Raw genomic sequence first — 15,709 nt, 5'->3', positions numbered from 1 at the left:
GTGTGTGTGTGTGTGTGTGTGTGTCTCCCTCTCTCTCTCCTCTCTAAAATGAATAAATAAAATTAAAAAGAAAAAAGGTCCTTCCCCTTATTTTAAATATAAAGTGTGTGTGTCTGCTTTCATATCTATATGAACTAGGATTTGATATATATATTTAACATAAATACTACCTGTAACACAAGTTAGGTAAATATATTTGGTTTACTATTATATACTATGGCTAGCAGACCATTTACTGTGCTAAAAAATGCTGCAAGTGAAACTTAAGGCCTGAAACAGGGACTTTGGATTTTATTGCAATATGTAAGATTAAGCCTGACCTCTGGTGGCGCAGTGGATAGAGCATCGACCTGGGATGGTAAGGTCCCAGTCTTTTTTTTTTTTTTTTTAACTCCTTTTTAATTTAATTTTGTTTTTTTACAGAGACAGAGAGAGAGTCAGAGTGAGGGATAGACAGGGACAGACAGACAGGAACGGAGAGATGAGAAGCATCGATCAGTTTTTCGTTGCACATTGCGACACCTTAGTTGTTCATTGATTCCTTTCTCATATGTACCTTGACCGTGGGCCTTCAGCGGACCAATTAACCCCTTGAGCCAGCGACCTTGCATCCAAGCTGGTGAATTTTTGCTCAAACCAGATGAGCCCGCGCTCAAGCTGGAGACCTCGGGGGTCTCGAACCTGGGCCTTCCATATCCCAGTCTGACGCTCTATCCACTGTGCCACCGCCTGGTCAGGCAGGTCCCAGTCTTGAAACCAGGAAGTTGCTGGCTTGAGCACAGGCTCACCAGCTTAAGCGTGGGGTCACTGGTTTGAGCACCAAGGTCGCTGGCTTGAGCAAGGGGTCCCTGGCTCAGCTTGATCCCCCCAGTCAAGGCACATATGAGAAGCAATTAATGAACAACTAAAAGTGAAGCAACTACGAGTTGATGCTTCTCATCTCTTTTTTTTCTGTCTCTCTTTCTTGCCTCTCCAAATATATAAGATTAAGTGCTGAGTCTTCTTCCTTTCTAAAGCTTTTTTTTTTTTTTTTACAGAGACAGAGAGTCAGAGGGGTTGATAGGGACAGACAGACAGGAACAGAGATAGATGAGAAGCATCAATCATCAGTTTTTCGTTGCAACACCTTAGTTGTTCATTGATTGCTTTCTCATATGTGCCTTGACCACGGGCCTTCAGCAGACCAAGTAAACCCTTGCTCGAGCCAGCGACCTTGGGTCCAAGCTGGTGAGCTTTGCTCAAACCAGATGAGCCCTTGCTCAAGCTGGCGACTTTGGGGTCTCGAACCTGGGTCCTCCGCATCCCAATCGGAGGCTCTATCTACTGCGCCACCACCTGGTCAGGCTAAAGCTTATTTAATGATATAATCTTCCTTACATTTCTCTAGAAATAAATATGTTAATGATAAGGATTAGATGACCTTTGGCATTCTTAAAATAATGTGCAAGCTTAAGAGGGGTAAGTAATACATCTGGATAAGCCCAGGGTTTGTTAACTGAATAAGGGATTCATTATCTAATTATGTTAATATGATATATAATGGAGTATAGAATTATAAATAATGCTGGCTTCAAAAAGTAAAAGTAGTATACAATAGTCTGATACTGAATATCAGTTGTTGGGTTTTTTTTGTATTTTTCTGACATTGGAAATGGGGAGGCAGTCAAACAAACTCCCACATGCACCCAACCGGGATCCACTCGGCATGCCCACCAGGGGGCAATGCTCTGCCCATCTGGGGCGTTGCTCTGTTGCAACCAGAGCCATTCTAGAGCCTGAGGCAGAGGCCACAGAGCCATCCTCAGCGCCCAGGCCAACTTTGCTCTAATACAGCCTCAGCTGCGGGAGGGGAAGAGAGAGACAGAGAGGAAGGAGAAGGGGAGTGGTGGAGAAGCAGATGGGCGCTTCTCCTGTGTGCCCTGGCCAGGAATCGAACCTGGAACTCCTGTACACCAGGCCAACGCTCTACCACTGAGCCAACCGGCCAGGGCAGAATATCAGAATTTTGACAAAAGGAAACGAATAAGAGTTGAAACAACTTGGACTGGCCTGTGGTGGTACAGTGGACAAAGCCTCGATCTGGAACACTGAGGTTGCCGGTTTGAAACCCTGGGCTTGCCTGGTCAAAGTACTTATGGGAGTTGATGCTTCCTGCTCGTCCCCCCTTCTCTCTCTCTTTCTCTCCTTTTGAAAATGAATAAATAAAATCCTTTTTAAAAATTAAAAATAGTTAAGACTATCTTACCTGTTCCAGGATACTTTTAAGGCAGCAAAACTGGTTGCACAATTGAAACTATATAGTTGTTATTCTTCACAGGTATCTTTGAAAAAGTATTAAAAGCATGACCAGGTGGTGGTATAGTAGATAGAGCATTGGACTGGGACGTAGAGGACCCAGGATTGAAACCCCTATGTCGCCAGCTTGAGCTTAAGAGCAGTATCATAGACATGACCCCATTGGTCACTGGCTTGAGCAGGGGGTCACTCGCTCTGCTGTCACCCCCTCCCCACCGTCAAGGCACATATGAGAACGCAAGCAGTGAACAACTAAGGAGCTGCAACAAAGCCGCAAAGAAGAATTGGTGCTTCTCATTCTCATCTCTCCCTTCCTGTCTGTCCCTATCTGTCCCTCTCTCACTCTGTCACACACAAAAAAATTTTTAAAATATTAAAAGTAGGCCCTGGCCGTTTGGCTCAGTGGTAGAGCGTCGGCCTGGCGTGCGGGGGACCCGGGTTTGATTCCTGGCCAGGGCACATAGGAGAAGCGCCCATTTGCTTCTCCACCCCTCCCCCTCCTTCCTCTCTGTCTCTCTCTTCCCCTCCCGCAGCCAAGGCTCCATTGGAGCAAAGATGGCCCGGGCGCTGGGGGTAGCTCCTTGGCCTCTGCCCCAGGCGCTAGAGTGGCTCTGGTCACGGCAGAGCGACGCCCTGGAGGGGCAGAGCATAGCACCCTGGTGGGCGTGCCGGGTGGATCCCGGTCAGGCGCATGCGGGAGTCTGTCTGACTCTCTCCCCGTTTCCAGCTTCAGAAAAATACAAAAGATAAATAAATAAATAAAGTATAATTATGCAAATATAAGCAATAAAGTACATCAGCTATTTCCAGACAACTTGTGTGCCCTACAACAATCACGAGGGCTTAAATCAATTCAGCTCTATGACAGTGATTTAACCAAATTATTTACTTTGTGGGTCTTTGGCAGAATTCATGGACAATTAAGATCTCTTGGTTCCTTGTGTAATTCTTGGCTTCATATAGTTTCCCTAATAGGGATGTTATTTAGCACAGATATTTCTAGAAAGTGTCTAATACAGACTTTTTTTTTTAATTCATTTTTAGAGAGGAGAGAGAGACAGAGAGAGAGAAGGGGGGAGGAGCTGGAAGCATCAACTCCCATATGTGCCTTGACCAGGCAAGCCCAGGGTTTCGAACGGTGACCTCAGCATTTCCAGGTTGACACTTTATCCACTGAGCCACCACAGGTCAGGCCTACAGACATTATTTTGAGAGGAAAACTTTAATATTTGGCCAACAGATCTGGACTATTCTGTCCCTTTAAAATAATACTTTTTAGATTTTATTTATTTTAGAAAGGAGAGAAGGGGGAGGAGCAAGAAACATCAACTCCCATATGTGCCTTTACCAGGCAAGCGCAGGGTTTCGAACCAGCGACTTCAGCATTCCAGATTGATACTTTATTTATTAACTGCACCACCACAGGTCAAGCAAAATTCATTTATTTTATTTAAAATTTTTTTATTTATTCATTTTAGAGAAGAGAAACAGAAAGAGAGAGAAGGAGGGGAGGAGAAGGAAGAATCACCTCTCATCTGTGCCTTGACTGGGCAAGCTCAGGATTTCAAACCAGTGACCTCAGCATTCCAGATCAACACTTTATCCATGGTGCTGCCACAGGTCGGGCAAGTTTTTTTATTGATTGATTGATTTTATAGAGAGAGGAAGGAAGGGAGAGAGAAACCAATTTGTTGATCCACTTATTTATGCACTCACTGGTTGATTATTATATGTACCCTGACCAGGGATCAAACCCTAATCTTGGTGTATCAGGACAGTGCTCTACCAACTGAACTATCCAGCCAGGTTTATTTTGTCCCTTTTTATGCTGTTCGTAAATCTGAAATTTTGTAGGAAATCCTGAAGAAGCATGTGATGATAATTGATATATGAAATGCCACCTATCAGGTGGTTTCTCAAGATTTGAATTTAACCACAGCTTAAGACTTGCCATTTTCCCAAATAAAAAAAAACCCATAAACTATAAAACTATATATATACGTGAAATGTTTTATTAGTAACAATTATACCATTCATTATAGTAAGTGAATGCATTTTTTACTACTTTTGAAAAACAGAAAGTGACTTTATTCCAGGTGCAAGGGAACGTTAACACGTAAGCAGGAAATGGGCTCTGAGATGACGAGACGCTTGGGTTCTAACTGTGATAATTCAGACGTGAAAGCCTAACTGCTTTCTATTTGATATCAAAAACAGTTTGCAGCCCTGGCCGGTTGGCTCAGCCGTAGAGCGTCGGCCTGGCGTGCGGGGGACCCGGGTTCGATTCCCGGCCAGGGCACATAGGAGAAGCGCCCATTTGCTTCTCTACCCCCCCCCCTCCTTCCTCTCTGTCTCTCTCTTCCCCTACCCGCAGCCAAGGCTCCATTGGAGCAAAGATGGCCCGGGCACTGAGGATGGCTCCTTGGCCTCTGCTCCAGGCGCTAGAGTGGCTCTGTTTGCGGCAGAGCGACGCCCCGGAGGGGTAGAGCATCGCCCCCTGGTGGGCAGAGTTTCACCCCTGGTGGGTGTGCTGGGTGGATCCCAGTCGGTCGCATGCGGGAGTCTGTCTGACTGTCTCTCCCCGTTTCCAGCTTCAGAAAAACACACACACACAAAAAAAAAGTTTGCAAAGTAGAACCCATGACTAAGTTTATGAGCAGTAAATATGACTAGTTAAAATCTTGGATGAGTTGTTTCCACCTGCTGATTTTCCATCTTTGTCCTAACTGAAAACCTACCTGATACTCTGGTTTCTCTTCAGATCGCATAAATCTTTCACTTTTTTGAAAACCTACCTGGTTCCTGCTGAGAAACAAGAAATAAACGTACATCCCTAAAACTCCGCTGCCTTTTTTAGGCCAAAGGCTGACACGTAATACAACTGTACTTCCCTTTACATGATGACTTTATTCTTTGAAATGTATATGACTGACACATTTTTTTTTTTTTTTACAGAGACAGAGAGAGAGTCAGAGAGAGGGACAGACAGGAACAGACAGACAGGAATGGAGAGATGAGAAGCATCAATCATTAGTTTCTCACTGCGCATTGCGACACCTTAGTTGTTCATTGATTGCTTTCTCATATGTGCCTTGACCGCGGGCCTTCAGCAGACCGAGTAACCCCTTGCTGGAGCCAGCAACCTTGGGTCCAAGCTGGTGAGCTTTGCTCAAACCAGATGAGCCTGCGCTCAAGCTGGCGACCTCGGGGTCTCGAACCTGGGTCCTTCCACATCCCAGTCCGACGTTCTATCCACTGCGCCACCGCCTGGTCAGGCTATGACTGACACTTTTTAAAGCCAAATAATATTTTAATTATTTTAAGAAAGGTGCTTGCTATAAAGCTATCTTTTGCAAGTCTTTTTCTCATAATTGCTCCTTAAAGCTGAACCTAAAAATCTTCAGTATATTTATTGCTATAGTGCAGTGATTTTTCAACTGCTGTGCTGCAAGAATGTTTAACTTTAAAACATGTTAATACCTATTTAGTCAGGAGTACTGACCTCTTTTCCCCTTGTCAAATAAAAAAAATAACAACAGCTGTCCAGTGTGAATGCCCTGTCTTGAACCTTAAATATATAGGTCATATAATAGTTACATCTTATTGGTCACATCAATAATAAGATTGCATCTGATTGGTTAATTCTTGGTATCAGAAATCCTTATATTCCAGCATAGGTATGCCATGAGATGAAAAAGGTTGAAAATCGCTGCTATAGTACATTACGATAAGCTATATAACTTGAAGAATAGAAGTGTATTAATTACACAAATATTGTTTGCTTTTGTTTGAGAGGTCATTTGAGAAGTTGAAAACCTGTTTCACCATAAGGAGGCAAAATAAATGAGAATAGTGCTAATTATGTATAATGTAGCTGGATGATGAAACCTATTCTCAAATAATAGTGATGAATATATAGAACATGGAAGCTATTTAACAGAGTTAATGTTCAAAAAAGCATATGACATCCAGCGTAAAAAAGTCACTTTGGAGCAAAAAGGGATACAAATGTAAGAATCAATATCAAGTGTGGGAGTGTGTGTAAGTCCTTCGTACACACTATTCTTACGATTCTAATTGCTTTCTGTCAGACTCAATTGTCTCCAAAATGAGGTCCATTTGACTGGCAACTAAAAGTACATAGAGAAGGGTCAGGGATACCAAATAGATAGAAGTTGAAAATACGTGGGAATTTGTGTTAAATGGGTAAGATACAAATTATATAGAAAATTGGAAATGAAAGCCATGAGAAGTCATCTGAATGGATAAAAACCCTCATATTCCGTTTTGATTTTATAAATTGGAAGTAAAATGAAGGAGAATTATGTTGCCTTCTCTAAATACATTTTCATTCATACCAAACTGAACTATTTACAAAAACTTTTTGAGAGCAATTAAAACCACAAAGGGTAGTCCCCTCTATGTCCTGAGACACCCAACTTTATTTCTCCACACTCGGATCTCATAAACTCCAGTTATGTTCAGCTGCTACAGAAACCCTGCTCACAAATATTTTGCCTGCACAACAAGTTCATCTAAAGTAGAATCCTTCTGGCCCTGGCTGGTTGGCTCAGTGGTAGGTCAGCCTGGCGTGCAGGAGTCCCAGGTTCAATTCCAGGCCAGGGCACACAAGAGAAGCACCCATCTGCTTCTCCACCACTCCCCCTTCCTTTCTGTCTCTCTTTCCCTCCTACAGCCAACGCTCCATTGGAGCAAAGTTGGCCCAGGCGCTGGGGATGGCTCTATGACCTCTGCCTCAGGTGCTAGAATGGCTCTGGTTGCAACAGAGCAACACCGCAGATGGGCAGAGCATTGCCCCCTGGTGGGCATGCCGGGTGGATCCCGGTCGGGCACATGCGGGAGTCTGTCTGACTGCCTCCCCGTTTCCAACTTCAGAAAATAAATAAATAAAATAAATAAATAATAAAGTAGAATCCTTCTCCCAGTCCCCAATCTGTTCTCTACAACATTCCCTATCTTAGTCAATAGCATCGGCATACCAGTTACCCAAGCCAGCAACTCGACCCAAACTAGAAACCCAACAAAATTTTTTTTAAAGATTTTATTTATTAATTTTAAGATAGAGAGAGGAAAGGGGTTGGGAGGAGCAGGAAGCATCAACTCATAGTAGTTGCTTCTCGTATGTGCCATGACCTGGCAAGCCCAGGGTTTCAAACAGCCAGCCTCAGCATTCCAGGCTGATGCTTTGTCCACTGCGCCACCAAGGGCCAGGTCAAACAACTATTCTTTTTTTTTTTTTTTTCTGAATTGAGAAGCAGGGAGGCAATGAGACAGACTCCCACATGCGCTGGACCAGATCACCTGGCATGCCCACTAGGGGGCGATGCTCTGCCCATCTGAGGGGTTACTCTGTTGCAACCAGAGCCATTCTAGCACCTGAGGTGGAGGCCATGGAGCCATCTTCAGTGCCCTGGCAACTTTGCTCCAATGGATCCTTGGCTGCGGGAGAGAAGAGAGAGAAAAAAAGGAGAAGGGGAAGGGTGGAGAAGCAGACGGGTGCCTCTCCTGTGTGCCCTGGCCAAGAATCAAACCCAGAATTTCCACACACCAGGTTGACTTTCTACTGCTGAGCCAACCAGCCAAGGCCCAAACAACTATTCTTAATTTCTCCTTTTCCCTTGATTTGTCCTCCTGCTGGTGAGAGTATTAATACACCCACATATGAACCATTGACCAAAGGTCTTGCTTCATCATCACCAGGGCCAAATCTTAGCTGTTACCTGCATTAATAATAACAAGCACAAGACTCAGTTCTAAAATGGCACTAATCATCTAGGCATTTCATTACAATTTAAGTTTAATTATGTTTGAACTAATTATAAAATTAACTCATTTTAAATTATAGTAATACATGGAAGGATATTTGTGAGAGTTTAAATAATCTACCGCCTGACCAGGCAGTGGCACAGTGGATAGAGCGTCAGACTGGGATGCAGAGGACCCAGGTTCGAGACCTCGAGGTCGCCAGCTTGAGCGTGGGCTCATCTGGTTTGAGCAAAAGCTCACCAGCTTGGACCCAAGGTTGCTGGCTCGAGCAAGGGGTTACTTGGCCTGCTGAAGGCGCACGGTCAAAGCACATAAGAGAAAGCAATCAACGAACAACTAAGGTGTCGCAAGGAAAAACTGATGATTGATGCTTCTCATCTCTCTCCATTCCTGTCTGTCCCTGTCTATCCCTCTCTCTGACTCTCTCTCTCTGTCCCTGTAATATATATATAATATATTATACATATGTAAAAAATATATATAATATATATTAAAAATAAATAAATAAATAAATAATCTACCAAGAAAGATACTGTTTGAAAAGTTAGGGCACTTAGTTTTCAAACCATGCATGTGTTCCATTTCTCAATTTTAGTACTTGATTTGCTCGGGCCAACTTTGCTCCCATGGAACCTTGGCTGCGGGAGGGGAAGAGAGAGATAGAAAGGAGAGGGGGAAGGGTGGAGAAGCAGATGGGCGCTTCTCCTGTGTGCCCTGACTGGGAATCAAACCTGGGGCTTCCACACACCTAGCCAACGCTCTACCCCTGAGCCAACCGGCCAGGGCCGAAAACATTCTTTTTTTTTTTTTAATATTTTATTTATTGATTTTTAGAGAGAGAGGAGTGAGGGAGTGAGAGAGAGAGAGAGAGAGAAAAGGGGGAGGAGCAAGAAGTATCAACTCCCATATGTGCCTTGACCAGGCAAGCCCAAGGTTTCGAACTGGCAACCTCAGTGTTCCAGGTCAACGCTTTATCCCACTGCGCTACCACAGGTCAGGCCATTCTTTTTAAATAACAGAATTTTACAAACTGTTGTCAAGACCTTGTTTTTAGATGACAACTTCTTGACATATTTTGGCAATAGTATGTGTAATACTATTGTATCTGTACTAACCAAGAATAGGTGTTATTTAACAAAACTGATTTTTTTTTTAAGCGAGAGAGATAGAGACACCAAAAGAGAGACAGACAGACAGGAGGGAGAGAGATGAGAACATTATTAACTCATAGTTACAGCACCTTATATGTGCCTTGACTGGAGTGCTCCAGCCAAGCCAGTGACCCCTTGCTCAAGCCAGCGACCTTGGGCTCAAACCAATAACCTTGGGCTTCAAGCCAGTGACTTTGGGCTTCAAACTTTTGGGCTCAAGCCAGTGACCTCATGCTCAAGCTAGTGAGTCTGCATTCCAGTCAGATGAGCTGGCGCTCAAGCCCACAACCTCGGAGTTTCAAACCTGGGTCCTCTGCGTCCCAATCTGATACTCTATCCACTGCGCCACTTCCTGGTCAGGCACATAACTTATTTTTTTAAATGTCAGTTCTATCATGGAAACATCTGAAGAACAGATTAAAATTGGTTACCTCTATCAAAGCTGTTGTACATATATACAAAAAATATTTCTTGGCCATAAAAAAGAATAAAATTTTATTAACTGCAACAGCATGGATAGCCAACAATTATAAGTCAGAGAAAGACAAATTCCATATGATTTCACTTATATGTGATATCTAAAGAACAAAATAAATGAACAAACAAAATGGAAACAGACTCATAGATACAAAGAAGAGACAGGTGGTTGCCAGAGAGGAAGGAGTTTTGAGGGACTGGGTGGAAAAGGTGAAGGGATTAGAAAGACAGAATAGTCAGTGTCAGGGGGGAGAGGGTGTAAGGTAAAGCACAGAGAATATAGTCAATAATATTGTCATAATCCTGTATGATGCCAGGTGGGTACTAGAAATATCAGGGGGAGCACCTTGTGAAGTGTATGACTGTCTGACACTGTGCTGTACACCTGAAACTAATACAAAATAATATTGAATGTGAGTTTTAATTTAAGAAACATAAAATGGGCTCTGGTTAGGTGGCCCAGTTGGTTGGAGCATTGTCCCGACTTGCAACCCTATCCCTGGCAGGGGCACATACAGTAGTCAACAAATGAGTGTGTGGATAGGGGGAACAAGTCACTTTTTTCTATCTTTCCCTTCCTCTCTCTCTCTAAAATCAATAAATAAAACATTTTTAAAATAATTTTCATAAAAAATTAATTACAGGGCCTGACCAGGTGGTGGCGCAGTGGATAGAGCGTCGGACTGGGATGTGGAAGGACCTAGGTTCGAGACCCCGAGGTCACCAGCTTGAGCGCAGGCTCATCTGGCTTGAGTAAAAAGCTCACCAGCCTGGACCCAAGGTCGCTGGCTCCAGCAAGGGGTTACTCGGTCTGCTGAAGGCCCGCGGTCAAGGCACATATGAGAAAGCAATCAATGAACAACTAAGGTGTCGCAATGCGCAGTGAGAAACTAATGATTGATGCTTCTCATCTCTCCATTCCTGTCTGTTCCTGTCTGTCCCTCTCTCTGACTCTCTCTCTGTCTCTGTAAAAAAAAAAATTACAGGGATGGACAAAAATAAATTTACAGTTGTAATACAAATAAACAATATAATAATTAACAAATAATTATACAGGCATAAACTTTTTTTTTTCCACAGAGACAGAGAGAGTCCAAGAGAGGGATAGACAGGGACAGACATACAGGAACAGACAGATGAGAAGCATCAATCATTAGTTTTTCGTTGCGCGTTGCAACACCTTAATTGTTCATTGATTGCTTTCTCATACTTGCCTTGACCGCGGGCCTTCAGCAGACTGAGTAACCCCTCGCTGGAGCCAGCGACCTTGGGCTCAAGCTGATGAGCTTTTGCTCAAACCAGATGAGCCCTCACTCAAGCTGGCGATCTTAGGGTCTCGAGCCTGAGTCTTCCGCATCCCAGTACGACGCTTTATCCACTGCGCCACTGCCCGGTCAGGACAGGCATAAACCCTTGCCTAACCTGTGGTGGCACAGTGGATAAAGCGTCAACCTGGAATGCTGAGATTGCCAGTAAAAAAACCCAGGCTTGCCTGGTCAAGGCACATATGGGAGTTGATGCTTCCTGCTCCTCCCCTCCCTTATTTTCTCTATTCTCTCTAAAAAAAAATGAATAAAAAATTAAAAGAAAAACATTAAAGAATAAACTTTAACATACAACTATAAACATACTTTTACGCCTACCCTTGTATACCTCTTTTCGTGAAAGAGTAGAATTTACACCTATAAAGATTTCCAAGGAGATCTTACTAGTTTTGTTCTTTGATCTTTGCTCTGGCTTTCAAGTTGACTGGTTTTGTAATGGTCACGCAGGAGTTAATGGTGATATTCCTGTTAAATATATGTAAGGTACTAATGTGGTCATTTATCTTCTCAGGAATTCAGAAAATAGGACTAATTGCCCACTTAAAGGTGTAGAGAATTCTAATGCTGACATTTAATCAGTTGTGACTAAACTGTTGTATTAGAATTTTACTCTTTTTTTCAATGACTTGGGAAGAATTGAAAGTATGTCAAAATATTTTATCTTTGACACATCAATTAGCAAAGTAGTCAACAATTAATTGGAATTAAATAAATATTTTTTAATGAATGAATAGAAACAGCTTCTTTCCCCCTTCTTTTTCCAAGTGAGAAGAGGCGATACAGACTCCCTATTTGCCGGGACCAGGATCCACCAGGCAATCTTTTGTGTGGGGTCGATGCTCTGTCCATCTAGGACCATGCTTGCAACTGAGCCATTTTTAGCACTTAAGGCAGAGGCTCCATGGAGCCATCCTCAGCGGGAGTGGGGTGGGGGGGTGGGGGGGGCTCTAAGCGTTCAAATCAATCCATCCATGGCTGCTGGAGGCCAAGAGAGAGAAAGAAGGGGGAGGGGTGAAGAAGCAGATGGGTGCTTCTCCTGTGTGCCCTGACAAGGAATCAAACTAGACATCCACACACAGGGCCAACACTCTACCGCTGAGCCAACTGGCCAGGGCCAGAAACAACTTTATAGTGCTATTAAAAGATGTATTGACGTGTTCTCCCTCCATGGAGCACACTGTGCCTTTCCCTTCCCCTTTCTGTTCCCCTAACTTGCAGGGGTCGTCAAACTTTTTATAAAAACCGCCCACTTTTGCAGTGCTGGTCAACCTGGTCCCTACCGCCCACTAGTGGGCGGTCCAGCTTTCATGGTGGGCCAATCGCAGCACTGTTTGGTTGCTAGGTAGGGACCAGGTTGACCAGCACTGCAAAAGTGGGTGGTTTTTATAAAAAGTTTGAAGACCCCTGTGGAGTGTACCTCCTAAACTCAAAGGGTCCCTGTTGGGCAGATAAAATATACTATGCTCACTTTGCTAAAGATGGCGCTGCCCACGTGGAAGCCCATAGCCCAGGTGATAATATTAGTTGCCCTTCTTGCTTAGGATGGGTGTGATTATATTAATGTGTGTTGGGGGAGGGCTTTCACACCAAAAGGTTTTAAAAGGAAGAGAGATCACATTGTTCTGAGGAAGAGGGATTACATTCTAGGAAGAGCCCATGGAGGGAGAGCAGAGAAAGGCCATGTAGGGGAGAGGAGAAGCAGCCAAGATGGCGGAGTGCTGAAGGAGAAGCCAGTTTGTGCAGAGTTTGTGCAGAAAGAAGGAGATGGGGAACAGAGGTGAATAAGGCTGGTGAGGTACAAACCTTTGATTCTAGGAAACTCGGATAAGTCAGTGGCTTTGGGAGCCCTGAATGGAAAGGGAAGTGTTTTCCCACTGTGTGTATTTCTTGCCTGCTGGGTGCAAGCTAGAATTAAAGCTAAGGGCCTAAGCCCCGGCCGGTTGGCCCAGTGGTAGAGCGTCGGCCTGGCGTGCAGAAGTCCTGGGTTCGATTCCCGGCCAGGGCACACAGGAGAAGCGCCCATCTGCTTCTCCACCCCTCCCCCTCTCCTTCCTCTCTGTCTCGCTCTTCCCCTCCCGCAGCCAAGGCTCCACTGGAGCAAAGATGGCCCGGGCGCTGGGGATGGCTCCTCAGCCTCTGCCCCCGACACTAGAGTAGCTCTGGTCACAACAGAGCAACACCCCAGAGGGGCAGAGCATCACCCCCTGGTGGGCAAAGCGTCGCCCCCTGGTGGGCGTGCCGGGTGGATCCCAGTCGGGCACATGTGGGAGTCTGTCTGTCTCTCCCCGTTTCCGGCTTCAGAAAAATACAAGGGGCAAAAAAAAAAAAAAAAGCTAAGAGTCCACCAGTTCTTGGCTCCATTGTTTCATTACCGTCTGTCCGAATCAAATGCAAACCTGCATGGGCCAGGCGGCTGTGATGGTGGCCATGGCTACTGGCTTTACAGTCCCCATGTGACTTGCAACCAGAGGAGCAATGGGTGGCAGCTTATCCCCGGCTACCCCCCTGAACCTGTCTCCAGGTCCCTTTTTCTGACTTCCCAGAGTAAGCTTTTTCCCCATAATATTTCTAGGTTCTTTCCTGTTGCTTCTTCTATTCTAATTTCTCCTTTGTTTCACTGTCCCTAGCTTTAAGAAACATTTTTAAAAAATAAAATTTATAAAGAGATAAAGTATTAGTTATAATGACATACAATACCTTGATCTGAGATTAAAGTTATTCTTCGCATCACAGTATCCACCAATAAGGATATCTTCACTAAAGAATGTGAAGGTTCATGTGCCTAATGCTTCAAAAGAAAGGCCAATATTCAACATATCAGAGTAGGGAGTAAGAAAGGAAGTCGAAAAAATGGGAGAACAATCCATCTTGAGAGCTGAAAATGCAGTTGTTTTATGCATCAAGGGAAGACTAATGGGTGAGGCAGCGTTGGGTGGGGCCTGCAGCCAGGAAAGGGATCCAAGGACAAGGGTGAAATTTCTAACTCCCTCTGGTCCTGGAGATCCCTGCAGATTGGAGTCTGGTTCTTGAGTCATTATTTTGTGCACTTTTCCCTACCTCTTTACTAACAAAGGGGCTGCTTAAGCCTCAAGCAGAATTCCTCTAGTTAATTGCCTATCTATAGCAGGAGCTATTAGCCTGAAGGCCATTTCTCTGTCATAGGCTTTCAGTAAAAACTTACAAATACGAAAAAGGAGCAGAGGGCAGGGTGGGCGGAGGCAGGGCAGGCAGGGGATAAAAGGCTCAGTGGGCCTGTGGTGCGGCCAAGGGATGCGCCCCTTATCTTCTCTGTGCCCGTCCTAGCTCGTGTCCATCGATCCAACCATGGCCGGTGACCTGCGCGCCCCGCTGCTCCTGCTGGCGGCCCTGGCCCTGGCCCTGGCCGTGAGCCCCGTGGCCGGAGCGAGCCCTGGCAGGGCCCCCTTGCTCGGCGGCCTGACAGAAGCCCACGTGGAGGAGGAGGGCGTGCAGCAGGCGCTCAAGTTCGTCCTGAGCGAGTACAACAAGGCGAGCAACGACGCCTTCCACAGCCACGCCATGCGGGTGGTGCGCGCCCGCAAACAAATCATGGCTGGGTTGAAGTACTATTTGGATGTGGAAGTCGTCGAACCACATGTACCAAGTCCCTGCCCAACTTGGACAAGTGTCCCTTCCATGACCAGCCACACCTGAGGAAGAAAGCACTCTGCTCTTTCCAGATCTACACTGTCCCCTGGATGAACAAGACCTCCATGGTGAAGTCCAGCAGCATGGACTCATAGAGAACATGACACAGGCTGGGCCGCACTCACTGCCTCCCACTCACACCCGCCACCCTGGCGGAGTCCCTCAGTGCGTGGGCCCAGAAGACAAACAGGAGGCATCTTGAGCATCATCAGCTGGTTGTGCTTGATAGATACGTGAATTCCAAACTGCCCTCTTGATGTTCCGCTTATCTGTCAGACCTCACCCTTACTGGACTATTGACCCTGAGACAGAGGAATTCCAAAAAGTTGACAACCCGCCCCAAGGAGGGGCTCCGGACATACCAGGACTTTTGATTCAACACCCACATGCTCGAAGCCCCCCAAGGAGGAGCATTCCGGACATACCAGGACTTTTGCCTCAGTATCCCCTCAGGCTCTCCCAAACACTATATAACTCGCCCCTAGTCTGTAACCGGTGCTCTTCTCCCCCAGGAGGAGTGCCTGGCAGGGTTCCTTTCTTCCTTTCAACAAAGCCTGTTACTCTGGTCTTTCGGACTCCCATGGATTCCAACAGTGCTGACTGGCTCCTTTCTTTAGTTGCTTTGTGGATGCACCTGTCGCTGGTGTGCTTGTGCTGCTCCTACTTTATGCAATAAAAAGTAACATCAGGGCCCTGGCTGGTTGGCTCAGCGGTAGAGCGTCGGCCTAGCGTGCGGAGGACCCGGGTTCGATTCCGGCCAGGGCACACAGGAGAAGCGCCCATTTGCTTCTCCACCCCTCCGCCGCGCTTCCCTCTCTGTCTCTCTCTTCCCCTCCCGCAGCCGAGGCTCCGTTGGAGCAAAGATGGCCCGGGCGCTGGGGATGGCTCTGTGGCCTCTGCCCCAGGCGCTAGAGTGGCTCTGGTCGCAACATGGCGACGCCCAGGATGGGCAGAGCATCGCCCCCTGGTGGGCAGAGCGTCGCCCCTGGTGGGCGTGCCGGGTGGATC

The 15,709-nt window shown here is 45.7% G+C and overlaps 1 pseudogene; it reads left to right on the top strand.

Annotated features, from left to right (window-relative positions):
• The first annotated feature begins 14,328 nt into the window (after positions 1 to 14,328).
• LOC136335625 (cystatin-C pseudogene) lies at positions 14,329 to 14,929 on the top strand (annotated as a pseudogene).
• The last annotated feature ends 780 nt before the right edge of the window (positions 14,930 to 15,709 follow it).

Source organism: Saccopteryx bilineata, chromosome 4, assembly GCF_036850765.1.
Source record: "Saccopteryx bilineata isolate mSacBil1 chromosome 4, mSacBil1_pri_phased_curated, whole genome shotgun sequence".
In the NCBI taxonomy this organism is placed as follows: Eukaryota; Metazoa; Chordata; class Mammalia; order Chiroptera; family Emballonuridae; genus Saccopteryx; species Saccopteryx bilineata.
Note: the sequence above shows the minus strand (reverse complement) of the source record. Positions and strands in the feature narration are given on the sequence as shown.